General features: G+C 46.0%; 2 protein-coding genes and 1 pseudogene across 2 annotated transcripts in view; all 3 read right to left on the bottom strand.

Moving 5' to 3' along the window:
• Window positions 1–16713, bottom strand: part of LOC137648207 (uncharacterized) — an 88538-nt gene extending 71825 nt beyond the window's left edge. Inside the window, exon 1 of the mRNA XM_068381132.1 lies at window positions 16575–16713. The gene's annotated coding sequence lies outside the window, so the exon portion shown is untranslated. The remainder of the gene's footprint in view (window positions 1–16574) is intronic.
• The window catches only part of LOC137648711 (uncharacterized), a 130926-nt gene extending 113994 nt beyond the window's left edge, over window positions 1–16932 (bottom strand). Inside the window, exon 1 of the mRNA XM_068381750.1 lies at window positions 16783–16932. The gene's annotated coding sequence lies outside the window, so the exon portion shown is untranslated. The remainder of the gene's footprint in view (window positions 1–16782) is intronic.
• LOC137648951 (5S ribosomal RNA) lies at window positions 8338–8456 on the bottom strand (annotated as a pseudogene).
• Window positions 16933–27440: the final 10508 nt, after the last annotated feature.

Below are 27440 nucleotides of genomic sequence, written 5' to 3' on the forward strand. Positions count from 1 at the left end.
TATTTTTACATAGAAAACAATTCCTATAATAATAAAAATCGTCTAGGCCTAATTGTATCATAATTTTTGTGATTCGTGAATGTTGGCAGTGATAGTGTAGGCCTATATGTGCATATATTTATTATACTGTATACATGTTATACACACACACACACCCACACACACACATATATATATATATATGTGGGTGTGGGTGTGTGTGTGTGTGTGTGTATGTGTGTGTGTGACAGTGTGTGTGTGTGCGTGCTGTCATCATCTTCTATTCTTCCAGTCGGTAGTCGGCAAAACCGCAAATTTTATCACATTTTTCTGTGGTGACAGGTGTGTTGTGTTAATTGTGAATTACGTGTGATTATTTGATTTAATTTATTTTTTTTTTCAGAACTTACTATCACAGATAATTTTATTGTACTATAGACAATCATGGATAAATTTGTAATTAAAAAACGCAGTGAATGTGATACACCATTGACAGTAAACCTTGAATCTGATAAACCTGCTAAGAAGTCAGAGGGAGACTGTGATCGTGAAAGTATTGGCAATCCTGCAAGATCAAGTTCACATGATCATCCAACAAAGAAACAGAAAAAGGAAGATTCTGCACCAGCTGACATTTCTCAATCTGCTTCTGAGAATCCTATTCAGGTACGATTAAAAGAGTATCCAAGGCATAGTGAAGGAAAGTCTCATGCTCGGTCTTTTGTGGGGGCTTGGTTCGACAAATATGAATGGGCTGAATATTCTAAAGAACGAGATGCAATGTTCTGTTTTGCATGCAGGCACTTTGCTCCACCAACATATGGCAATGCAGATGAAGCATTCATAAAGAGTGGCTTTAGACGATGGAAGAAAGCACATGGAAAAGATGGTGCCATCGAAAAGCACATTTCCTCTCAGTGCCACAAAACTTCTTGTATTGCATGGGCGGACTATCAACGAAATAAAGCTGATAAAACATCAATTGCTCAGTGTATAAGTGAGGCATACCAGAAGAAAGTTCTTGAAAATCGTCATTACATAAAGACATTAGGTGAAATAATCCTGTTGACTGTAACACAAGACATTTCGCAGAGAGGACATAGAGAAGGTGATGATGAACTGAATCCAGGAAATGTTCGTAAGATTCTCAGATTCACTGCTAAACGTGATCCTATTATAGCTGATAGAGTAGAAAGTGGTCCAAAAAATGAAAAATACACTTGTTCTGCAATACAGAATGAGATGATTGACACACTTGCATGTATGGTGAAGGAAGAAATTGCAGAAAAAGTTAGGTCATGTCATTACTTTTCTGTTCAAGCTGATGAAGCCAAGGATGTTAGTAAGGCAGAGCAGTTGGCATTAGTTATTAGATTTTATGATGAAATAGCAAATTGTATTCAGGAGTGCTTCATTTCTTTCACTCAGATGGCCTTGTTGGATGCTGCCTCTATCACAGATATTATTTTGAAGAGTTTGGATAAACTGGGGTTGGATTACAAATCTTCTCTTGTAGGATTAGGATTTGATGGGGCATCAGTGATGAGTGGAGGGATTAGTGGTGTTCAGAAACGAATTCGTGATAAAGCTCCTTTTGCATATTATATACACTGCTATGGACACAGGCTCAATTTAGTGTTGATAAATGTTGCAAAGTATGTACCCGAACTCCCGAAGCTGCTGAATTCTTTAGTTTGCTTGAAGAACTCTATATCTTTGCTAGTAACTCGGTAGTTCATGAGAAATTCATTTTGATACAGCGTGAAATGTTGCCTAAAGAACAAGTACGAGAACTGCAGCATCTCAGTGACACAAGGTGGTGGTGTCGGGCCACTTCGTGTGAAAATGCTCTACTCCGTCTGCAATGATAATGAGACTTTTGAAGGAAATTTCTGAAGATGACATTGGTGCCCGAGCTGTATCCGCTCGCGGTTTGCTTGCCCAGATTGATGCAGAGTTTGTTTACTTATTGCAATTTTTCACAGATATTCTTGGAAAAGTTAATAAAGTGTCTACACAGCTACAGGATAAACAAGCAGACCTAGGAAAAGCAGCAAATCTAATTTCGTCACTCCATGAACATTTAGTTAATGTACGCAACTCTGACTTGAATGACCATTACTCTGAGAAGGTTAATGAACTCTGCAGGAAATGCTGCATTACACCAACAACAACAAGAAAACGGGTAAAGAAACCTCGTAAGCTTGATGGATTTATCGTGTTTGAAACAAGTGGTCAAGGATCTTCTGTTCCATGTCATGTGCAACACATCAGGATTTTCTATGAAGTCCTAGACTGCTTAATTAGTGAATTAGACCGTCGTTTCTCCAAAGAGTCAAATGCAATTTTCTGTGGTATTTCAGCTCTCTGTCCTGGAGGACAGACATTCTTGTTAGAAGAAGACTTGAAGGCATATGCAATGGCATACTCGGTCAGTCAAAATGATTTACAATATGAGATCCCTCTGGTGAAGAAATTACTCACGAAAGAGCCAATACAGCCTACATCCATTACACAATTCCTGTCATTCCTTAGTCCTTATAAGGCTGCATTTGACTGTTTGTACAAACTATTGTTAATATGTCACTCTTCCTGTTACCAGTGCTTCTTGTGAGAGAAGTTTTTCAAAAATGAAATTAGTGAAAACATTTCTCAGAAATTCCATGACCAGTGCTAGATTGAGTAATATCGCATTACTGTCCATTGAAAGTGCACGTGCCGAGGGAATTGATTTAGACTGTTTTGTTGATGAATTTGATAGCCGGCATGATAATCGTAGAATTAAGCTGCACTAAATATACGTACTATAATCTACTTCACCTCAGGAAAGGGAAACTCGCCCTGTTGGCAACACTGCATTACTTCATGCATGCTTGCATGGGGTTTTAATATCAACATAATATTTACATTACATTCATAACTCATGATTCATTTTTGTTTTGAAGATATTTTTGCCATATTTTTGCGATTTTGTTAAAAATATATTGCAAGAAATACATATATATTTTTTTTAAGTAATACGAATAACCTCCATTATCATAATGTTTGTGTAGGCATACATGTATATGTTTTACAAATGCAAGTTATGAAAGTAATGAGGTGTTATTATTGTCATTTGTTATTTCATTAATGACATAATATTGTCTTCAGAGTGCCACCTAGCCACCAACAATAAATGCCCCCCCAAAATTTATATTGGCCCTGAAGTGGCCCCCCCACTTTCAGAGTCCTAGAATCGCCACTGGAGAGAGAGAGAGAGAGAGAGAGAGAGAGAGAGAGAGAGAGAGAGAGAGAGAGAGAGAGAGAGAGAGAGAGAGAGATTGTTTTACGTACGTAAATGTAAATTTTAAACAAAAAAAATATGATAGGTTACAACATGTAGACTTTTAAAACCTTCCCTTTAACTTAATGCATACAGTACGTACATTACTAAACTATAAAACAGGTTAAAGTAAAAAATAAAGATTGTTACTGTACTCACCACGAAAGAAGTTGAAGTAAAACTTGAATGGTGATGGCGATGAATTTGCTGCACAGTAGAAATGATGATGATGAAGCTGATGATGTGTTCTACTGTGCAGTCAATGATAGTATTTTACGTCTCTTCAGACGGAGGTGTCTTTTCCTGGGACACCTCTTCAACTTCTTCCTGGGAAACTTCTTCAATTTCTTCCGAAGGCGTACTAGCAGGAGGAACTGGCTCTTTTTTGCGAGGCTGGAAGAACATTGTGATCGGAAGTTGTTGCCGCTGCTTCTTTTTTCGATCCAAGAGCATCCTGTAGGGAGTCATGATGTCATCGACCTTATTGGAGAATTGCATCGAGCGAACCATATCCTCGTCCCACTCTTGTAACATTTCTTTCGCCTCCTTGATATGGTTGCAGAACTTAGCAAGCCGTTCTAATGTTAAGCCCGTTTCTTCGACATTTTCTTGGGTCTCTTCCTGGGTACCCTCACTCTCTTCCTCACTTGCCGATTTCGTCAGGACTTCGAGGTCTGCGTCAGTTAGGGGCTGGGAATGGCAGTCCAACAACTCGTCGACGTCTTCAGTCGTCATGTCGCCAAACCCGTCACCTCCAATTATGGCAGCCAACTGCACAGATTTCCGTATTGCAGAGTGTTGGATTTCCGACGGAGTAAATCCCTTGTCGTCGTAAACAATATCGGGCCACAGCTTCTTCCAGCTCGCATTCACGGTTGCAGGTTTCATCTCTTGAAGTGCCTTTTGAATATTCTACAGGCACGTGGCTATGGTGTACTGCCGCCAGTACGCCTTCAAGTTGAAATCTTCATCCTCGTCATCTTGGGCAGCATCCACACACGCAACGAGGTCCGCCAAGGTATTCTTCGTGTAGAGGGCCTTGAACGCCCTGATAACCCCCTGGTCCATCGGTTGAATTAATGACGTGGTGTTGGGTGGCAGGAACTCAACCTGAACGCCCTCACGCGACAGGTCAGTTGCGTGTCCACCAGCGTTATCCATAAGGAGAAGGATCTTGAATGGCAAGCCCTTCTCTAAGAGATATTCATGGACTTGCGGGATGAAACACTGGTGGAACCAGTTGGAGGTCAGCATCTTCGTAATCCATGCTTTTTGATTATGCATCCAGTACACGGGAAGGAGATTCTTATTTTTATTTTTCAAAGCGCGAGGATTTTTCAACTTATAAATAAGCCCCGGCTTTAACAAAAATCCAGCAGCATTGCCACACATCACGAGGGTAACGCGATCCTTGAATGCCTTAAAGCCAGAGGCTTTGGCTTCCTCTTTGAACAGGAAAGTTCGCGACGGCATTCTCTTCCAAAACAAGCCGGTTTCATCCATATTAAACACTTGTTCCGGCTTGTATCCACCTTCAGCGATAATGTTCTTGAAAGTCTGGTTCACGTAAGTTTCAGCAGCGGCAGTGTCAGCGGAAGCAGACTCCCCATGCAGGGAAACGCTTTTCAGGGCGAAGCGTTTCTGAAACTTCGCGAACCATCCTTTGCTTGCGGAAAAATGTTTCCGAGGCTGGGAATCAGTGGATGTCCCTGGTTGAGGATCATCTGCATCATCATCATCTTCAGCATGGTTGCCGTCGTCGTCTTTAGGTTCCTTTGCAGCAAAATTCTCATATAAGCTCAAAGCCTTTGTTTGGATGGTGTTCGTATCCAACGCTATGTTCTTCTTCCGGCAGTCGGCAATCCACACAGCTAAAGCACCTTCCATGCGTACGATCGTTTTATTACGCGTTGTAACGACTCGCTTCGCTGATCTGCTAAAGGTGATTGCAGCAGTCTTTCTAATGTTCGCCTCGTCCTTTTTGATATAGCGAACGGTGGATTCGTTGATGCCAAAATGGCGGCCGGCGGCCGCGTAACTTCTACCATCTTTTAACATGTCGAGAAGCGTAACCTTCTCAGCTATCGTCATCATCCTTCGGTGGCGTTTAGGCTCACTACCAGCCTTACTAGAAGCAGAACGCTTGGGAGGCATTATACAGTAGGATTTAACAGAAAGTTCAACAAAAAGTTCAACTTAAAACAGTCGCACACAGCACAGATTAAACTTCACAAACTTAAGAACGTCTACTCAGCAATACGCGGAAAGAGAAAGTGAACGATCCAGCCCCGCGAGAACTTTGATGCTGCGGGTAGAAGATGCGGGCAAAACACCAATCACAGGCTAGATAACAAAACTTGAGTTTTGATTCGTCATCTATCAGCGCTTGAACCAATCACAACCCGTCTTACAGTACTATGATGCGTTGGTTACTCATAGAAGATGCCCCGCGCATAATGAACGTACGTAGATTAAGTACAATACCGTAATAATAATAAATAATGATAATAATACTGTACAGTAATAATAATGATAATAATAATAACAATAATAATTTTATTAACAACAACAACAATAATAATAATAACAATAATAATAAAAATTTACGTACGCTATTTTACGCCTCTCTCTCTCTCTCTCTCTCTCTCTCTCTCTCTCTCTCTCTCTCTCGTACGCTTACAGTATTCGAAATGTGATTTTTGCAACAAAGAATATTATTGGATGCAGTACTGTACTACGTACGTATACATACAAAAGATTCATGGAAAAGAAGCACATCCATTACAGTACACACCATTCTAATATGGTATGACTGCATCTGATTTGCGTTTCATGTTCGATTTAATTTTACTACGTACTGAATTATCGTATGATCACATTCTCTTTTCGTGTTTTATTTCTTTCTGTGCTGAATTATATATCATATGTAATGCAATGAACAATCAGTAAGAGCAGATATTACTAATTACAGTATTAATGGAATTACAGGTAACAAAATATCGTATTTGGTTGCCTTCAGATTTCGCGGTATTTTCGAATTTTCCGGAAAATCCGCGATATGTATATATATATGGGTTATGGGAAAACCCCGCGAAGTGGTGAATCCGCGATTGTCGAACCGCGAAGTAGCGAGGGTTCACTGTATATCCAACATCGTGCTGTAGGGAGACGTGACGGGGGAGGGTCTGGAGACAGGTCGAGATGAATGTCCTTGAGTCCGGGCTGAAGAGGTATACTGGTGACTCTCCCCTGTGTCCTCCTTGTGCTCCCAAATCGGCTGCAACTGAGGACAAACTGCAGCTGTTCCCAAAGCTAACCTCTCGATTCTTTTACTGGCAAGAAAGAGAAGGTCTTGGGACATCAGATACAGAATGGAGACTCGAAATCTTGAAGGAATTGGACCGAAGGGCCGGGACCCCCAGATTCTGAGTCTAGCCAACAACTCAGGAGCGAACCTGAATGTTGCCTTCCCCTCTTCCTTAGAAAGGGCGGAGTCGTACGAGACCAAGAAGATTGCTTACACACTGGCCGTGGCCAGAGTGAGCAGGAGACCCAAGGCGGAATACAATCTGAGGACTGTCGTAAAGGGTCTTGAGAAGATCTCTTAAAGGACTAAAAGTCCGAGCCATGCTCCAAGTTGGAGGTCTTCCTCCGACTAGGGCAGGGACGATCGTAGCTTCGCATGAGCGAGGAAAGATCCAGCGGGCAGGAAAAAGTTATTCCTTTAAGCCTGAAGGTCAGGGAAAGGCTGAGCGACAGGCTTCATTGCCGAGAGCGGAAAGGAGTTTCCTCCCGCCGAAAGGCAATAAGACCGTTATTGCTGGAGAAGACGCCTCAAGGGAAGAGGTATATCTCCCACGGCACCAACCACCGAAGACTCTTCACTTTGCCTGGAAGACCCCTGTGGATGACTATCGCAGATGACGCAACCCCCGTACCGCGACTGTAGCGGGTTGTCTCTTCTTGAGGAGGAGGCGTATTGTCTCCAGGCATGAAGCCGAAGCGACGCCCCGGTTCGGGAGAGATGTCGCAGTGTGGTTGTTTGAGTAGTCTGCGCCGTGGGAGAAGCTCTCCCGGGAGTTCCGTCAGGGGAAGCAGAGGGTCCAGAAACCGTTCTGCGCATAGTCCCAGTGGAGCTCTCCCATTGAAAGGTTGACAGACAACCTGGTCTTGTTGAGACCCATTGTCCACAGACAAAAAGGAGGGAAGACGCAGGCGTCGAAGTTGTCCCACCATCACCGGAATGCATCTTGCCAGAGTCTCGGGGTCTGAGACTGGGGGGGGAAGAACAGCGGAAGCTTGAGGTTCCAAGCTGTCGCGATCAGGTCCCCCAGACCAGGACTTGCTGGTTACTCAAGGTCAAAGACCCCCAGGTACACTCTTTCTACGAGGCTCTGCTCGGATAGTCGGAGAGAACATTCCTCTGCCTGGAATGAGAGAGCCGATGGTGGTATTGAGATAATCTCAATCATCCCGGTATCTCTACTGCAAGATGTGAAGGTGTGAAAATGCGTCCGCTGCTGGTTAGAACACGCCAGAATCATGAAGTCGACGCGCACGGGGCGACTCGGCAGGAGCTGTAGGATCTGTAGAGGGGCCAGACTACGGCCCCTAAGCCTGCCTGAATGATGGAGAGGTATCCTTCAGGTCTTGACCATAGGCCTGGACCGGAACATGCCCCCCCCCCCCTTTCCTTTGACGAGTCCGAGAACAGCATCAAGAATGTGGGGAAAGGACGAGAATATCCACTACCATCAAGAGGTTCCATAGGTCAACACCCATTGCAGGTCTAATAGTTCCGCTGGTCCCATAGGGGCCAGGAAGTCCGGTTAAACGTTGCCTGAAACCACCGGAACTTGGACCGCCCCACATGGAACTTATCCTGAGGCGACCGTTCGGACTATAGACGGGTCAATGAGGAAAGGAGAACTAGGAAACGTTCCAAGGTAGGGCTGAAAGCTCTGCTTGACTGAGAACAGGTACTGCGACTCTCCTCAGTCTTGCCACAATCAACTGAAAGGAAGGCTCGGAGGATGTGGCAACAGGATCTGGCGTCCCCAGGTGGTCACCCACCCAAGTACCGACCAGAACCGACGTTGCTTAACCTCGCTGGACGGACGAGAAGCGGGGTTTCCAACGTGGTAAGGCTGTTGACTCAATATCATGGCCAGATACTCCAGATGTTGAGGCAGAAGAAGAGAAGGCTCCAAGCAAAGTACCATGAACCCACACTCATGGTAAGCATCCGGAAGCTTGTCCCGGCGCTGAAGGTCGAACCCGAGCCTACCGGAGTTGACCAGCCCTCCAAAAAGCAGAGGAGGCGGAAGCCTGCACCTGAGCGGCCATGAGGAAAGCAGGGAGAGTTCTCTGGGGAAAAAAAACCTGCTATGCCACGGCGGGATAGCCACACTGCATCATAAGCAGGAATACTTGCAGTCTAGGCTGAATTCCACGAGCTCCCTGGAAGATGGATGGAATGGAAACTGAAAGTACCCGTCCTTCCGAACCAGGGTTTAAGGAGTCCTGTCGCCTCGTTACCAGTCTGATCGATTCTGCTGTTCTACGCTGGCCGAAGTTTGTTCGACAAACTTGATCAGGGCTGAGAGGTCGACTTCGGAACTCCCCTCTCAGATCCTTCCCTACAAGAAAGGATCGACTGAAGAGGCCGGGGGTGAAGCCGTCGATGATCCTATGGAGGACCTTCGCCTAAGGTATGGATCATTCTGCCCAACCGGGCAACTCTTGCCGACGCTATGGCATAGAGGTTCAGAGACACTGAATTCGCTGACGGAGACGGCAGGCGCGATATCCTTGGCTGATCACAGAGATTGTGCGGGAATGGGCATCGGGAAGCTGTCATCCGGATGAGTAACCTTAAGCATCCTCCCAGCGAGAAACCTGCAATCCTAGAGTTCGTGAACTCTGCCGCTCCTTTTTGGACTATGCCCCCTCGGGGGAGCCTCCCGTGCCATCTGTTCCTGACAGGAGGAAACTGCAATTGGACACCTTGTCCCAGTTGTCGTAGCCGATGACTTAGGCCGACGTGGTTGAAAGAAAAGGGCGCTGGAGCCCTGCAGAGTCTGGAAGAAAGCGCCTTGGAGGAGTGAAAACGGAAGTAGATTTCCTCCGCACAGCCGCTGTCTAAGTCCTGTCCTTGGGCACAAACAAACTCTTCTCAAGGATGGAAGGGTGTCTGAGGTCGTCGACCTCCACAGATGAAACACCCGAAGGAAGCCCTCAGTCAGCGCGTCCAGATGGTACAACATCGAGCTTGTCCGCAAGTTAGATACTTAACGACGAAAGGCCAAGGTGCCTGAGCTCGAGAGGAGGAAAGTACCCATGATCTTCCTGTAGCTTCCTTGAACCAAACCTCGGGCCGTAACCGAGGAGGGAAAGGACCTGGTAAGCCCCCAGAGGAAAGGGGAGAGCAGTCACCCCTTGTCCGATGGAGAAATCTCGAACGGAAAGCCCCCCCGCCAAAAATCCTTCCAGGGAATGACGGGGAAGGGCTAACCCAGGTTCTGGAAAGAGGAGTGTTGCTCAGACCTCCCTGAAGTTTCTTCTTATTCTTGCAAGTGCCATGCTCTGCGTTTACGGGGTGAGGCCGTGTTCTGGAAATACGCTCCAGAAGAACTCGCCAGGCTGGCCATGCTGCGAAAACCCCAATGGGAATCGTGGTCGCAATCGCCCTGGAGCTCGCACGATGGTAATTCAAAGATGTGCGAGTGGGCGAACGTGGAAGCGCCCATGCGCGGTCACGCAGGAACGCAAACGAAGGTGAGCGAAGGAGCGCAGAAGGAGGGCGAGCGTGGTAGGAAGGGCGCGAGCTGGTGGTCGGCGAGCGATAACCCATAGACGAGCAATGGATACTGCAAGAATTAAGCCGACGTTTGTGCGAAGAAACACTGTAGGTTCGAGCGATGGAACACCGTCGGTTCGCGCGACGGAACACCGTCGGTTCGCGCAACGGAACACCGTCCGTCCGTGCGATGGAATACCGTTGGTTCGCGCGCGGGCGAACATTGGAGAGCATGGGCGCGGACGCGCATGAGCGTAGACGTGCAGGCACGTGGGCGTGTGGGCGCGCAGGCGAATGATCGCGCGGGCGCACAGGCAAGCGGTCGCGCGGGCGCGCAGGCGAACGGTCGCGCAGGCGAGCGGTCGCGAGGGTGGGCAGGTGAATGAGCGCGAGTCCGAGGCGGCGAACGCAAGCGTTAGCGCGATGGCGAGGAAACGCGCTGCCGCGTGGGCGAGGAAGACCGCTGGCGATATGGATCAACAGGCGATCGGTGGTGAGCTGGTGAGCGCTAACGCGCAGGTTGGCAATGGCGCGTTGTGGCATGACGACGCGTTGGCGAGCAGCATGCGCAGGTGAGCGATCGCGCGATGGCGAGCAGCATGCGCAGGTGGGCGATCGCGCGATGGCGAGCAGCAAGCGCAGGTGGGCGGTCGCGCGATGGCGATCAGCATGCGCAGGTGGGCGGTCGCGCGATGGCGAGCAGCATCCGCAGGTGGGCGATCGCGCGATGGCGAGCAGCATCCGCAGGTGGGCGATCGCGCGATGGCAAGCAGCATCCGCCGGTGGGCGATCGCGCGATGGCGAGCAGCATCCGCTGGTGGGCGATCGCGCGATGACGAGCAGCATGCGCAGGTGAGCTAGTAGCTGGCGAACCATGTTCCTTCAGAAGTGTTGGAGAACGTTGGCGTGCCGGCTGTAACACACGCGGGCGATCCGGAGATCGCCGAGAGACAGGTGATCGCTGGCGAGCTGATGATCGCTGACGAGCAGAAGGCAACGCGTGGAAGCCTGCGCATAGAAGAAGAGTCCTTGACCCAGACCTGCACCGAAGTTCTAGATCGCGAGGGCGAACGTGGGCGCACAGGGCGCGTAACAGGAACCAACAGGAACAGCAGGGATGATCATCATGAGAGCGCTGACGAACAGGAGAGCGCCTGTGCGCTAACACTGAGCAGGAGCAGGAGAGAACACACAGAAGGGCGCGCAGGGGAACCCTGACACGCAAGGGAAGAACCCCCGTGGGAGGCAACCCTTTGCCCCGAAGGGATCGTTGTCCGTCGGGAGACTGATGTCCGTCGGAAGACCGTTGTCTGTCCGCCGGGAGACTGATGTCCGTCGGAAGACCGGTGACCGTCAGGAAGACCGTTGCCCGTCGGAAGACGAGATCAGACTGCTGTCCATCTGCACCAAGGCGGAAGATCAAGAAAAGGGAGTTGTAGGCTGCAAACGGAGATCCAAAAAGGCGCCTCTTAGCACCCTTATAGGGAGATGAGAGGCCCTTACGACGAGGCGGACGGTGGGCCTTACGGCGAGGGAGGCCAACAGCAACAGCAGCAGAAGAATCCTCCGAAGAGGAGTCTCTATGAGTGTACTCTCTCGCGAACGAAAGAGAAACACTTCGTAGAAGAGACTGGTCAGCCAGTGACCTAAAAGGAGCAATCCTCCGAAGAGGAGCTCCTGCAGTTGCCCAGCCCCTTGAGCGAAACTGCAGGTGTGACCGCTCAGCACCAAGAGCATAGTCGCACGAAAAAAAGGCAAGAGAAGAACCCCCCAAAAGGGGAAAAACTCAAGCCTGGACAGGAAAAACGTCCCTCGGAAGGAAAGTTACCCGCCCAAGGAGGCAAGCCTCCTGAGAGTTCTAAAATGAACTGGAGAGCTGTCCGTCGTCACGGGAGTACTTCCAGAAGAAGGAGACACGCCCCTGACGAAAATACAAAGGGGGAGGCAGCAACAGCTGAATCCCCAGGCCTCAACAAGACAGCTCACACCGTTGCCATATTACAGAAACGAACTAGATCGGTAACTGTAAAAAAATAAAACAAAAATCATTAGTACACATTCATTCCCCCGGGAAGGCTCCGAAGAGGAATCCCGAGGGAAAGGAAACAAGAATTACACAACAGGCATGTGCCCTCACAACCACTTACACTCACGGAAGGAGAGCTGTAACCAAAACAGAATTATAACAATTATAATTATGTAACTATGTAATTTAAAAATGAATGAACACTAAAGAAAGAACGAAAACCCCGAAAGGAGTCGTTCTACAAGCTGAGAAAAAAAAACAACTACAATTAGATTCATAAACTAATTGAGACAAACGTACGGCGTAGCAACCCCCCCACCCGGAAAGGAAGCTACAAGGACGTAGTAACACGTAGTAAAAGGGTGAACGACCTCAAGAGAGAGAGAGAGAGAGAAAGACCGAAGTCACACTCGATCGCCACCCATAAAATACGCCGTGGTGGCCAAACTGCCGAGGACACCACGTAGATATCGTACACTACACACACAAATCTGAAAAGGAAACTTACTGATTTCTATACTCAAATATATATACAAACATGAAAACATGTTTACATATATATATAGTAAAAGAAAAGTAAGCGATTAAGTAAAGACAAAACAAACAATGGCTGCCAAGAGAGGACCAAGACAGAGATGTCTGTCACAGTCCGAGCCAAAAGTGAAAGAGAGCATTCATCTGTGTGTGAGGGGGGGAGGGGTAGCTAGCTACCACTCCCCTACCCCCCCGCTAACTAGCGCGGGGGTAATACACCCTCGTTAAATTCTAATGGCTCGCCATTTCAGCTGCGCTAAAAGGTAAACCCAATGTAAATAGCGTGGTTTGTATTTCGGTTACGGAACAAACCAATTTTCTTATAACTCTTGTTGGGCCATTGGCTAGAAAGAATGAGGCTGCTACAATAGTCCCTTTAATTCATAAATACATTAAAAGGGGGATTATTGTGATTAGTGATAAGTGGACAGCCTACAACACTCATAAGTCTCTTGGATATGACCATCATACTATAAAGCAGTGAAAATGTTGTGGTCCCTCTAACCCCGACACCCATACTTAAAATGTTGAATGTCTTTTGCAAAAAGTAAAAGAGTGGGTGAAATGGCCTGGTAATCAGACAGAATACTTCTGATAGTTTTGTCTTACTTAATATTTATTCACAAATATCAGAGTAGGAGCTGCTTCACAATTTCTTTATCATCCCCAGTAGCTGCTACCCTACACAGTCTGACACAGCATGTTCTTGTTCATGTAGAGAAATAAGAAGCAACTGATCCCTAAGCTTCTATATTTGCAACTTCTAATTCTATCTAATGTTAAAGTTGAGTGAGGTGGTCGACAAAAATATATAATTTTTTTCTACATTTGGAAGTTTCCTGGCATCATAAGTATGGTTAGGGAAGGGAAGGGAGGTCTAGGGAGGGCAACCCCCTGGTAAGTAAGTAGGGAGGGCCATCCACTTGTAAGTAGGAGTCAAAACCCCTAGGTTAGGTTAGGTGGGTATAGTTAGGTTAGACAGTTTCCCCTATTTTACTCGTTCTGTATTTTCCCCCAACTGTAAGTTTAACATTGTTTATACATGGGTGTGATAAGGTTAGACATCTTCCCCTTATTTTACTCATTTTTTGTATTTCCAAACAAAACCCCAATTTCTTACTGTGAAACTTATTAGTATCGTTGGTCCTTAATAGTGTCCTCTCTATCTAAAACTACTAAGTTTGGACAGATATAGAGGTCAAATTAGTAAAAACCCACTGTATAATGTATGGAAAATATATCTTTATATGCAATATCTAGTCCTGGTTGAAACAGCATGTTTAACTTAAAAAGTTTGTCCTTTAATTCTAACAATGCCTCCTGCGATAGCCTATTCATATGGAATCAGTCTCTTAAGTCCAGAAGTTTGAAAACTTTCAAGTACTTCATTGAGACCTTTTCAATATTACACAGCCCTATTCTGTAAGGTAGCCACTATATGAACATCAGAAAGTATGTTAAAAAAGGTTTGAACTCAGCCAAATGATCAACTGAGGGGTTACCAACTGGTTATTTGGACTCTACCTGTTATAGAAAAATCGGTAAATTTTTACTATGACTTACCAGGGCCTAGGGGCCAGAAAATATGTTTTACCAGTAGATTTTGATGTGTTTTGCACAAATTTCACCTTCATTTTTGGCGGAAATCACCCGTTTTTATCCCACACCCCAAATGGTGTGTGACAAAAACTGTGTATTTTCGACAAATATGAAGGTGAAATTCCTGCAAAACACATCAAAATCAACTAGAAAAACATATTTTCTTGCCATTGATAACTAAAGAAACCAACCTAACCTAACCTAACCTGTCACTGCCCCTAACCTAGGCGGTCACTGCCCCTAACCTAGGCGGTCACTGCCCCTAACCTAGGCGGTCACTGCCCCTAACCTAGGCGGTCACTGCCCCTAACCTAAGCGGTCACTGTGCCTAACCTAGCTCGTCACAGGAAAAAATTATGTATTTACCTGATGAGTCTGAATCAGAGTCCGATACTGGGTTATCTGCTTCAGGTTGTTCAGCAATGGGTCGTGCACGGTCACCATGTGGTCTGTAAAGCTGACCAACTTGCAGCCAAAAATGATGGTAACACTGATCGTGATTGTAACGTGAAATAAATAAATATCTGGCCAAATATTGTTCCAGATATTCAGATCGATTCCCCGGTCGTTTGGACCACTCCTTGACGTCTCTCCAAAGTCTTTCAATGTTTTGCGTGTGCACACTTGGGTCTGTCCCTTGGACAAACTCCTCACTATGGTTTATCACTTTGTGGGTATATCCCTCATTTCCTACATTTCGATACGCTGCCCAACCATCACTAATTACAATAGAGCCTGGCAAGATATACTTTTTAATTAATGGGATAAGGGTCTCAGCACTTCTGTCTTGCCCTTCGTGATGTAACGGAATGATAAATTTTTTTTTGGACACACGCTCAATTCCTCCAAACAACCACACTTGATTTAATTGTCTACCACGATTATATTTTCTACGTACAATTAGTGTTTCGTCAATTTCCACGACGATGTCTTGACCACCCACCGGGGATTGTTCTGAAAACCACTTTTCGGTTACTTCCGAACAAAAGCTTCGCCAATCCACACTTGTTCTGCTCGACCAATGTAAACAGTCTATGATGGTAGAGTGATCCCAATGTTTGCTTAAAAAATGATTCACAAAAAGAGCCACTTCCCAAGGTTTCACATGTGCATTATCTAAGAATGTACCCTTGAACAAAGAAACGGTGTATGTACACTGAACACTAGCTTTTTTCTTGGGAGCTTTCCTACGACGTCGACAGAAAAACAGGTGCGTATTACTATTATAACTGCAAAGAATATCACAATGGGGGCACTTCACTGCCACAGGTAAAGCACCGTGTCTTTGTAAAAAAATTATGATTTCGCTGTTTTTCGAATAAAAGGTATTGATACACTTAAAATAGTCAAGACTACAGCCCGCACAACTGACTTCGACGGTTGCCATCGCAAACTAAAATTTGAACTGTAACGAATGTGCAGAAGATTAATGCGCGCCATACCGGAAATGTGCAAAGAGGCTCAGATGAAAATATTTGCTGTGGAGTCAACATGTCGAATGACTTGTCCATTTTTTAACAAATATTAAAAATAAGATATTGAATAACTCGTTAATTATGCATTTCCGCCGAAAAGTGCATAGAAGAAAAAGTGACTGAAATGTGTAGCTGATGTTGTTTGTAATGGCAAATATCGCCTATGGCCTGGTAAGTGCTTGTAAAAATTTACCGAAAAATCATAATCCTTCAGTCATTGGTGTTCATCAATTAAGGATTGGCAAAAAATTAATGAATGAAAAATAAAAGGCAAAAATCCTAATGCTTTAGCCATCATTTGAGTTACAGAATTCAAAATTGGCATAAAAAGAAGTACAATTTATTAATCCCATATATATTTGGCTAAGCTTCTTACTATCGTTTGACCATAGGTGATAAGGCAATCTGTATTGGTTTAATTAAAGTATGTATGTGCTTTAACCAAGCGGTAATTTGCTTATTTGTGGGAGTCTTTGTATATCAGCAGTTGTACTACGAAAAAATGTGTTTCCCTTTTCTGCAAACCTTTTACACAAGAACACCACCTAACCTAACCTACAAGCCGTGTCCTTATATACTTACCTACCGGGGGCTAACTAACGACCTCCCTTTATACTACCATATTCTTAACCGAACCGTCATCATACACACACCCAGCATCATAGAATACTACTTGGTCATTCAAGAGTGCAGTTTATCCCCTACAGAAAAAAACATCGATCTCAAGAGATATACGGTAACCTGCACTTAATGTCATTACTCTTATGCTAAACTTACTATCCCATGTGATTTAACCAGCCTGACCTCCAGTCAAAAAAAACCTGGTAATACTTAATTTACCTGTAAGCATACGGTGGATGATATTTTCCCGTATTTTCTTTTAAAAGTGATTGCTTTTGACAGATGGAAGAAATTCAAGACAAATATGTTGTTTGTTTACATTTTCGTGATTATCGTTCAGTGTTTCGAGTCGTCGTTGCTATGCAGTAATGTCTCAAATTACGTGAATAAAATTTTCACCGTATTCTTAAAATTATATCATACTAACCTTCAAATAAATGTTTAAATTGTTATTTCCCAAGTGTTCATGTTTCAAGAGGTAAAATTTGCGTTACCACTATTAGGATAAACAGAATTTTCAGAAATACTGATAGTGCGTTCGCTGACTTCACTGTTTTTTCTTTGACAGATGGAAAATTCTTCTTCTTTCTTCCATTTCAATAGGAGATCTGGGGTGGTAAATTGGCAATTTAGGCAACAAAAATGAAAGAAACCCACTCACAACAATTAAGCATATTTTTAGTAATTGAATTAATTATTTATAGTGTAAAGTCAATAATTGAGCCTAAAAATTAGGTTAAGTATTATTGGTATTTCATTATACGTGAATAGTTGTTAGGGGCTTTATGTTACTAAAATGTTTAGTTCTTAAGATAAAATTTCTTCTTCCTTGCCCTTTGTAATATAGATAATTGGTAATTTTTCAGTAATTAGCAGCAATTTAATGCTACGCATATCACGTCATGATTATACACACTGTGTGTGTGTGTGTGTACTCTCTGTCTCTCATTTACATACATTTATATATATATATATATATATATATATATATATATATATATATATATATATATATGTGTGTGTGTGTGTGTGTGTATATATATATATATATATATATATATATATATATATATATATATATATATATATATATATTTTGAATATACTTACCCGATGATCATGTAGCTATCAACTCCGTTGCCCGACAGAAATCTACGGACGGGATACGCCAGCGATCGCTATACAAGAGGGGGGTGTACTCACCAGCGCCATCTGTGGTCAGGTACTCCAGTACTTCTTGTCAACACCACCTCAATTTTTCCCTCGGTCCACTGGTTCTCTATGGGGAGGAAGGGTGGGTCAATTAAATCATGATCATCGGGTAAGTATATTCAAAAATTTATTTTACTAATGAAAAATGTTATTTTCATTAGTAAAATAAATTTTTGAATATACTTACCCGATAATCATGTAGCTGTCAACTCTGTTGCCGACAGAAATCTACGGTCGGGATACGCCAGCGATCGCTATACAGGTGGGGGTGAACACAACAGCGCCATCTGTGGTCAGGTACTCCAGTACTTCTTGTCAACACCACCTCAATTTTTTCCTCGGTCCACTGGTTCTCTATGGGGAGGAAGGGTGGGTCAATTAAATCATGATTATCGGGTAAGTATATTCAAAAATTTATTTTACTAATGAAAATAACATTTTTCAATATTAATCTTACCCGATAATCATGTAGCTGATTCACACCCAGGGTGGTGGGTGGAGACCAGCATACATGTTAACAAAGAAGCTAAGTATCCCGTATTTTATTTTATTAGTTATTCAAAAATAACATAAAATAAATAAGTACCTGGTAAGGAAGACGACTTGAACCATTACTCTGCCTTTATTAAGTACGTCTTCCTTACTGAGCGTAGCGGTCCTCTTAGGATGCTGAACGACTCTTAGGTGCTGAAGTATAAAGGGCTGCAACCCATACTAAAGGACCTCATCACAACCTTTAACCTCGGCGCTTCTCAAGAAAGAATTGACCACCCGCCAAATCAACAAGGATGTGGAAGGCTTCTTAGCCGACCGTACAACCCATAAAAAGTATTCAAGAGAAAGGTTAAAAAGGTTATGGGATTATGGGAATGTAGTGGCTGAGCCCCCGCCTACTACTGCATTCGTTGCTACGAATGGTCCCAGGGTGTAGCAGTTCTCGTAAAGAGACTGGACATCTTTGAGATAGAATGATGCGAACACTGACTTGCTTCTCCAATAGGTTGCATCCATAACACTCTGCAGAGAACGGTTCTGTTTGAAGGCCACTGAAGTAGCCACAGCTCTCACTTCATGTGTCCTTACCTTCAGCAAAGCAAGGTCTTCTTCCTTCAGATGAGAATGTGCTTCCCTAATCAGGAGCCTGAATAGGTAAGAAAACTGAGTTCTTAGACCTTGGAAGAGAAGGCTTCTTGATAGCACACCATAAGACTTCTGATTGTCCTCGTAAAGGTTATGACCTTTTTAGATAGTACCTAAGAGCTCTAACTGGGCAAAGTACTCTCTCCAGTTCGTCCCCCACCAAGTTGGACAGGCTTGGGATCTCGAACGACTTAGGCCAAGGACGTGAAGGAAGCTCGTTTTAGCAAAAACCGAGCTGCAAGGAACATGTAGCCGTTTCAGATGTGAAAACTATGTTCCTGCTGAAGGCGTGGATCTCACTTACTCTTTTAGCTGTTGTCAAGCACACGAGGAAAAGAGTTTTTAATGTGAGGTCCTTAAAAGAGGCTGATTGGAGAGGTTCAAATCTTGATGACATAAGGAACCTTAGGACCACGTCTAGATTCCAGCCTGGAGTGGACAACCGACGTTCCTTTGAGGTCTCAAAAGACCTAAGGAGGTCCTGTAGATCTTTGTTGGTGGAAAGATCCAAGCCTCTGTGGCGGAAAACCGCTGCCAACATACTTCTGTAACCCTTAATCGTAGGAGCTGAAAGGGATCTTACGTTCCTTAGATGTAACAGGAAGTCAGCAATCTGGGTTACAGTGGTACTGGTTGAGGAAACTGCATTGGCCTTGTACCAGCTTCGGAAGACTTCCCCTTTAGACTGATAGACTCTGAGAGTGGATGTCCTCCTTGCTCTGGCAATCGCTCTGGCTGCCTCCTTCGAAAAGCCCCTAGCTCTTGAGAGTCTTTCGAAAGTCTGAAGGCAGTCAGACGAAGAGCGTGGAGGTTTGGGTGTACCTTCTTTACGTGAGGTAGACGTAGAAGGTCCACTCCTAGAGGAAGAGTCCTGGGAATGTCGACCAGCCATTGCAGTACCTCTATGAACCATTCTCTCGCGGGCCAGAGCGGAGCCAACCAACGTCAGCCGTGTCCCTTTGCGAGAGGCGAACTTCTGAAGTACCCTGTTGACAATCTTGAACGGCGGGAATGCATACAGGTCGAGATGGGACCAATCCAGCAGAAAAGCATCCACGTGAACTGCTGCTGGGTCTGGAATCGGAGAACAATACAACGGGAGCCTCTAGGTTATCGAGGTAACGAACAGATCTATGGTTGGCCGACCCCACAGGGCCCAAAGTCTGCTGCAAACATTCTTGTGAAGGGTCCACTCTGTGGGGATGACCTGACCCTTCCGGCTAAGGCGATCTGCCATGACATTCATATCGCCCTGAATGAACCTCGTTACCAGCGTGAGCTTTCGATCTTTTGACCAGATGAGGAGGTCCCTTGCGATCTAGAACAACTTCCACGAATGAGTCCCTCCCTGCTTGGAGATGTAAGCCAAGGCTGTGGTGTTGTCAGAGTCCACCTCCACCACCTTGTTAAGCTGGAGGGACTTGAAGTTTATCAAGGCCAGATGAACCGCCAACAGCTCCTTGCAATAGATGTGAAGTGTCCTTTGCTCCTGATTCCATTTTCCCGAGCATTCCTGTCCGTCCAAAGTCGCACCCCAGCCCGTGTCTGATGCGTCAGAGAAGAGACGGCGGTCGGGTTTCTGAACAGCCAAAGGTAGACTTCCTTGAGAAGAAAGCTGTTCTTTCACCACGTGAGAGTAGACCTCCTCTCTTCGGAAACAGGAACTGAGACCATCTCTAGCGTCATGTCCTTTATCCAGTGAGCCGCTAGATGATACTGATGGGGGCGGAGGTGGCGTCTCCCTAACTCGATGAACAGGGCCAGCGATGAAAGTGTCCCTGTTAGACTCATCCACTACCTGACTGAGCATCAGTTCCTTCTCAGCATGCTCTGGATGCATTCTAGGGCTTAGTAGATCCTTGGGGCCGACGGAAAAGCCCGAAAAGCTCGACTCTGAAGATCCATACCCAGGTAGACAATGGTCTGGGATGGGACGAGCTGGGACTCCTCAAAATTGACCAGGAGGCCCAGTTCCTTGGTCAGATCCATAGTCCATCTGAGAATCTCCAGACAGCGACGACTTGTGGGAGCTCTTAAAAGCCAGTCGTCTGACGGAGCCGGACACAAGATCATGGTACTGCTGCACAGTCTGTGAACTGTCAACCATGGGGAAGCGAGGAAGTACAGCGACAACCCGAAGCTGTCTAGACTGTCTGGGTCGTACAGACAACTCCTTATCGGGTTGCTGAGGTTGCCGCACTGCGTCACAACAAGTCACTTCTGCTGGTTGTTGAATGTCTTCCCAGTGACACACTGACTCCGTAAACAAAAAATCCTCTAACAAGGACTAAGCTTGGACTGCATGTCTTGCAACAAAGCTCAAGGTCTATGGGAGCAGGTGTGGTAACAGACGGGGTTAGCGACTGAAGTGGAACCATTACCCTCCCTGGAAGCATGTTATGCTTAAATAAAAGTCCATAGGAGGCTAAGCAGCTAAAGGCTCCTCTCCAAATGACAGAGTCCTCAAGGGAATATCAGAAGGAGGGAGAATAGCACTTTCTCATCTACAGGAACCATATCCGAGAAAAGCTAAGTTCTCTCAGTGAGGGTTTCACTGGTGCAAAAGCAGCAGACTAGAAGGCAACGTTATGAAACTGCTTGACAGTCTAGTGAGTTGGCAACAACCAAAGATGTGTGACTGAGGAGCATGCGGTAAGGTATGCAGAGCATGCTGTATGCAGAGCATGCTGTATGTAGAGCATGCTGTAAGGTAAGCAGAGCATGTTACATGGCGTGCGGCTTATGCTGCATGGGATGAGGCTCATGCTGCATGGTATGAGGCTCATGCTGCATGGGATGAGGCTCATGCTGCAAGGGATGAGGCTCATGCCGCATGCGTTGAGGAGGATGCCGCATAGTATGAGGCTCCTGCCTCATGGGTTGAGGCGGTTGCCGCATAGCATGAGGCTCCTGCCTCATGGTTTGAGGAGGATGCCGCATAGCATGAGGCTCCTGCCTCATGGGTTAAGGAGGATGCCGCATAGCATGAGGCTCCTGCCTCATGGGTTGAGGAGGATGCCGCATAGCATGAGGCTCCTGCCTCATGGGTAGAGGAGGTTGCCGCATAGCATGAGGCTCCTGCCTCATGGGTTGAGGAGGATGCCGCATAGCATGAGGCTCCTCATAGCATGAGGTCCCTGCCTCATGGGTTGAGGAGGATGCCGCATAGCATGAGGCTCCTCATAGCATGAGGCTCCTGCCTCATGGGTTGAGGAGGATGCCGCATAGCATGAGGCTCCTGCCTCATGGTTTGAGGAGGATGCCGCATAGCATGAGGCTCCTCATAGCATGAGGCTCCTGCCTCATGGTTAGAGGAGGTTGCCGCATAGCATGAGGTTCCTGCCTCAAGAGTTGCGTCTGCCTCAAGGGTTGAGGAGGTAGCTGCGCAGAGAGAGGCTCTTGCCTCAAGAGTTGAGGCGGTTGCCGCATAGCATGAGGCTGCTGCCTCAAGGATGGAGGAGGTTGCCGCAACGCATGAGGCTGCTGCCTCAAGGATGGAGGAGGTTGCCGCAACGCATGAGGCTCCTGCCTCATGGTTAGAGGAGGTTGCTGCAAAGCATGAGGCTCCTGCCTCAAGGGTTGAGGAGGTTGCCGCATAGCAAGAGGCTCCTGCCTCAAGGAAAGTGGAGGTTGCTGCATAGCGCTGGTACCTGGCAACTCCCAATGCGGCAGCTCACGCATGGAGGCAGGAGGAGCCTCAACATCATACGTCTGGCAGGGTGGACTGCGCAGAGGTGGAGGAGCGCTCGCAGGAGGAGGTGTGCTAACCTTCTCTGCCTGAAACTCCTGCATCAACACCGCAAGCTGAGACTGCATTGTCTGCAGCATAGACCACTAGAGTCTATGAAAGACAACAACAAACGGAGCTACTGTCCGTTGAGACTGAGGGTCTAAAACAGTTGGTGCGGCAACAGAAGGAGTTACTGCCTGTTGCGGTACCACCTTGCCTCTTTGGGAGGTGTGCAGTTGTCGTACTGCAGCAAGTCCGAACTGACCCAGTGCTAATGGCTATACCTAGGAGTTGGACTTGCGCGGAAGGGACCGACTTGCACTTAAAAGCTGCAAGATTTGGTCCATGGTTTCTGCGAGAAACCTCTTCCGCAGACGAGGAATAAATGGGCTCTCTCGTCTTTGTGTGGGTGGGGTGATCACGTCGGCTACGTGAGTTGGTTACACCCGAAACCACGGAGAGAAACGTCTGTTCGTCGATCAAGGCCTGATGAACCCATAAGTCCTTCGACGTTACTTCTCCCCTGGGCTTGGGAGCTTGTAAGAGGTCCCAGACTAGGCGAACAACTGGCACGAACAGACGAACCCTCGAACGCAACACTGTAACACTTTGCGCTTATCACTTTATCTATTTGATTTTCTGTTTGCACTTATTTCACTGAACTCGAAACTTTAAGTGGTTTGTACCTGAAACACGCAATTCTATCCTTCATTAAAAGTTAGTAATTGCGAAAACAGTATTACAATGTAACAGAAAAACATAATGAAAGATAAATAATTCAGTGGCTGGAAAAGAGACTAAACACTAGATCAAATAAACTACGTTTAAAATCTCTCACCGCAAAAAGCCTGGGAACAAGAATAAAACTCTAGAAACGTTTACCTTCTTCCCCTAAAGAGACTAGGGAGAAGAGCAAAAACGATAACAACGTTACCCGCTTGAACGAAATGTTTACCCACCTCTCTCTCCCTCCGTCTCTATCTCTCTCTCTCTCTCTCTTTGACTTAGAACCTGAGAGATGAGCCCAATTATATATATCGTTAAAACATATTATTGTTAAAGGAAAAAAACTGAAAGATTTCCCAAATAAAAAGTTCCTTTATTAGAATTAAAACCATTTAAGCTAAGAAAGAATGAACAAAACGCTAGAATCGGTTTACTCTTACTGCAACGTGAAACCGTTAATACTCTCTCTCTATCGTAACGATAGAGCGCAAGTTGAACGTTCTGAACGTCAACGTTAGTTCAACTTTGAAAACAGTACGAGACTATCAAAGAAATTCTTTCAAAAACATTAAAATAGCATAAAACGAAATGACGGGCTCAATGTTTATAATAAAAGGAAGTTAATCGAAGAGGCCTATAAAAGGCGGAGAGATATAAAATAAATCTATAACTTTGTTAAGCAAAATTAAGAAAGAGAGTCTATACTCTCTTCGACACCAACCCTTCCGACTAAGGGAAGGGTCGGCCATTTAAAAGTGAAAGAGTTCATACTCTCTTCGTCACCAAAATTAAATCAAATTAATTCCAAAAAAAAACTTGCTAAGCTAATGATAAAGCTTCCTGAATAGCGAAGGCCAAACTCTAGAGCAAATACATCACCAAATCGTGAACAATAACTCCAGAATCAACAGCGTATCCATGTAGGTCTAGCCGGAGGCACGACAGAGGAAAAAATTGAGGTGGTGTTGACAAGAAGTACTGGAGTACCTGACCACAGATGGCGCTGTTGTGTTCACCCCCACCTGTATAGCGATCGCTGGCGTATCCCGACCGTAGATTTCTGTCGGCAACAGAGTTGACAGCTACATGATTATCGGGTAAGATTAATATTGAAAATAACATTTTTCAATATTAATCTTACCCGATGATCATATAGCTGATTCACACCCAGGGAGGTGGGTGAAAACCAGTATACATGTTAATCAAGAAGCTAAGTATCCCGTATTTCATTTTTATCAGTTATTCAAAATAACAAATAAAACGATAAGTACCTGGTAAGGAAGTCGACTTGAACCATTACTCTGCCTTTAATAAGTACGTCTTCCTTACTGAGCGCAGCGGTCCTCTTAGGAGGCTGAACGACTCTTAGGTGCTGAAGTATAAAGGGCTGCAACCCATACTAAAGGACCTCATCACAACCTCTAACCTAGGCGCTTCTCAAGAAAGAATTGACCACCCGCCAAATCAACTAGGATGCGGAAGGCTTCTTAGCCTACCGTACAACCCAAAACAACAATAAAAGCATTCAAGAGAAAGGTTAAAAAGGTTATGGGATTATGGGAATGTAGTGGCTGAGCCCTCACCTACTACTGCACTCGCTGCTACGAATGGTCCCAGGGTGTAGCAGTTCTCGTAAAGAGACTGGACATCTTTGAGATAGCATGATGCAAACACTGACTTGCTCCTCCAATAGGTTGCATCCATAACACTCTGCAGAGAACTGTTCTGTTTGAAGGCCACTGAAGTAGCCACAGCTCTCACTTCATGTGTCCTTACCTTCAGCAAAGCAAGGTCTTCTTCCTTCATATGAGAATGAGCTTCTCTAATCAGAAGCCTTATGTAGTAAGAAACTGCGTTCTTAGACATAGGCAGTGAAGGTTTCTTAATAGCACACCATAAGGCCTCCGATTGTCCTCGCAAGGGTTTTGACCTTTTAAGATAGCACTTAAGAGCTCTGACAGGGCAAAGTACTCTCTCCCGTTCGTTACCCACCATGTTGGAAAGGCTAGGTATTTCGAACGATTTAGGCCAAGGACGTGAAGGAAGCTCGTTTTTAGCCAAAAAACCGAGCTGTAAGGAACATGTAGCCGTTTCAGATGTGAAACCTATGTTCCTGCTGAAGGCGTGAATCTCACTTACTCTTTTGGCTGTTGCAAGGCAGACGAGGAAAAGAGTTTTTAGAGTGAGGTCCTTGAAAGAGGCTGACTGGAGAGGTTCAAATCTTGATGACATAAGGAACCTTAGGACTACGTCTAGATTCCAGCCTGGAGTGGACAACCGACGTTCTTTAGAGGTCTCAAAAGACCTAAGGATGTCCTGCAGATCTTTGTTGGTGGAAAGATCCAAGCCTCTGTGGCGGAAAACCGCTGCCAACATACTTCTGTACCCCTTGATCGTAGGAGCTGATAGAGATCTAACATTCCTAAGATGCAACAGGAAGTCAGCAACTTGGGTTACAGTGGTACTTGTAGAGGAAACTGCATTGGCTCTGCACCAGCTTCGGAAGACTTCCCACTTAGATTGATAGACTCTGCGAGTGGATATCCTCCTTGCTCTGGCAATCGCTCTGGCTGCCTCCTTCGAAAAGCCTCTAGCTCTTGAGAGTCTTTCGATAGTCTGAAGGCAGTCAGACGAAGAGCGTGGAGGCTTGGGTGTACCTTCTTTACGTGAGGTTGACGCAGAAGGTCCACTCTTAGAGGGAGAGTCCTGGGAACGTCGACCAGCCATTGCAGTACCTCTGTGAACCATTCTCTTGCAGGCCAAAGGGGAGCAACCAATGTCAGCCGTGTCCCTTCGTGAGAGACGAACTTCTGAAGAACCCTGTTGATGATCTTGAACGGCGGGAATGCATACAGGTCGAGGTGGGACCAGTCCAGCAGAAAGGCATCCACGTGAACTGCTGCCGGGTCTGGAATCGGGGAACAGTACAATGGGAGCCTCTTGGTCATCGAGGTAGCGAACAGATCTATAGTTGGCTGACCCCACAGGGTCCAAAGTCTGTTGCACACGTTCTTGTGAAGGGTCCACTCTGTGGGGATGACTTGACCCTTCCGGCTGAGGCGATCTGCCGTAACATTCATATCGCCCTGAATGAACCTCGTTACCAGCGTGAGCTTTCGACTTTTTGACCAAATGAGGAGGTCCCTTGCGATCTCGAACAGCTTCCTCGAATGAGTCCCTCCCTGCTTGGAGATGTACGCCAAGGCTGTGGTGTTGTCGGAGTTCACCTCCACCACCTTGTTTAGCAGGAGGGACTTGAAGTTCATTAAGGCCAGATGAACTGCCAACAACTCCTTGCAATTGATGTGAAGCGTTTCCTGTTCCTTGTTCCATGTCCCCGAGCATTCCTGTCCGTCCAATGTCGCGCCTCAGCCCGAGTCTGATGCGTCCGAGTAGAGATGAAGGTCGGGGGTCTGAACAGCTAACGAGAGACCCTCCTTGAGAAGAATGCTGTTCTTCCACCACGTTAGAGTAGCCCTCATCTCTTTGGAAACAGGAATAGAGACCGTCTCGAGCGTCATATCCTTGTTCCAGTGAGCTGCCAGATGGTACTGAAGGGGGCGGAGGTGGAGTCTCCCTAACTCGATGAACAGGGCTAGCGATGAAAGAGTCCCTGTTAGACTCATCCACTGCCTCACCGAGCATCGGTTCCTCCTCAGCATGCTCAGGATGCACTCCAGGGCTTGGTTGATTCTTGGGGCCGACGGAAAAGCCCAAAAAGCTCGACTCTGAATCTCCATCCCCAGGTAAACGATGGTTTGGGAAGGAACGAGCTGGGACTTCTCTAAATTGACCAAGAGGCCCAGTTCCTTGGTCAAATCCAAAGTCCATCTGAGACTCTCCAGACAGCGACAACTTGTGGGAGCTCTTAAAAGCCAGTCGTCTAAATAAAGGGAGGCTCTGATGTCTGCCAAGTGAAGGAATTTCGCAATATTCCTCATCAGTCGCGTAAACACAAGAGGTGCCGTGGTCAGGCCAAAGCACAGGGCTTGGAACTGGTACACAACCTCTCCAAAGACGAATCTCAGAAAAGGTTGGGAGTCTGGATGGATGGGAACGTGAAAGTAGGCGTCTTTCAGATCTAACGAGACCATCCAGTCCTCCTGCCTGACCGCTGCTAGGACCGACTTCGTCGTCTCCATTGCGAACGTCTGCTTGGTGACATAAGCATTGAGCGCACTGACGTCCAGCACCGGTCTCCAACCTCCTGTCTTCTTGGCCACCAGGAAGAGACGGTTGTAAAAGCCCGGGGATTGATGGTCCCGGACTATCACCAC

The sequence above is a fragment of the Palaemon carinicauda genome, chromosome 10 (assembly GCF_036898095.1).
Source record: "Palaemon carinicauda isolate YSFRI2023 chromosome 10, ASM3689809v2, whole genome shotgun sequence".
Classification (NCBI taxonomy): domain Eukaryota; kingdom Metazoa; phylum Arthropoda; class Malacostraca; order Decapoda; family Palaemonidae; genus Palaemon; species Palaemon carinicauda.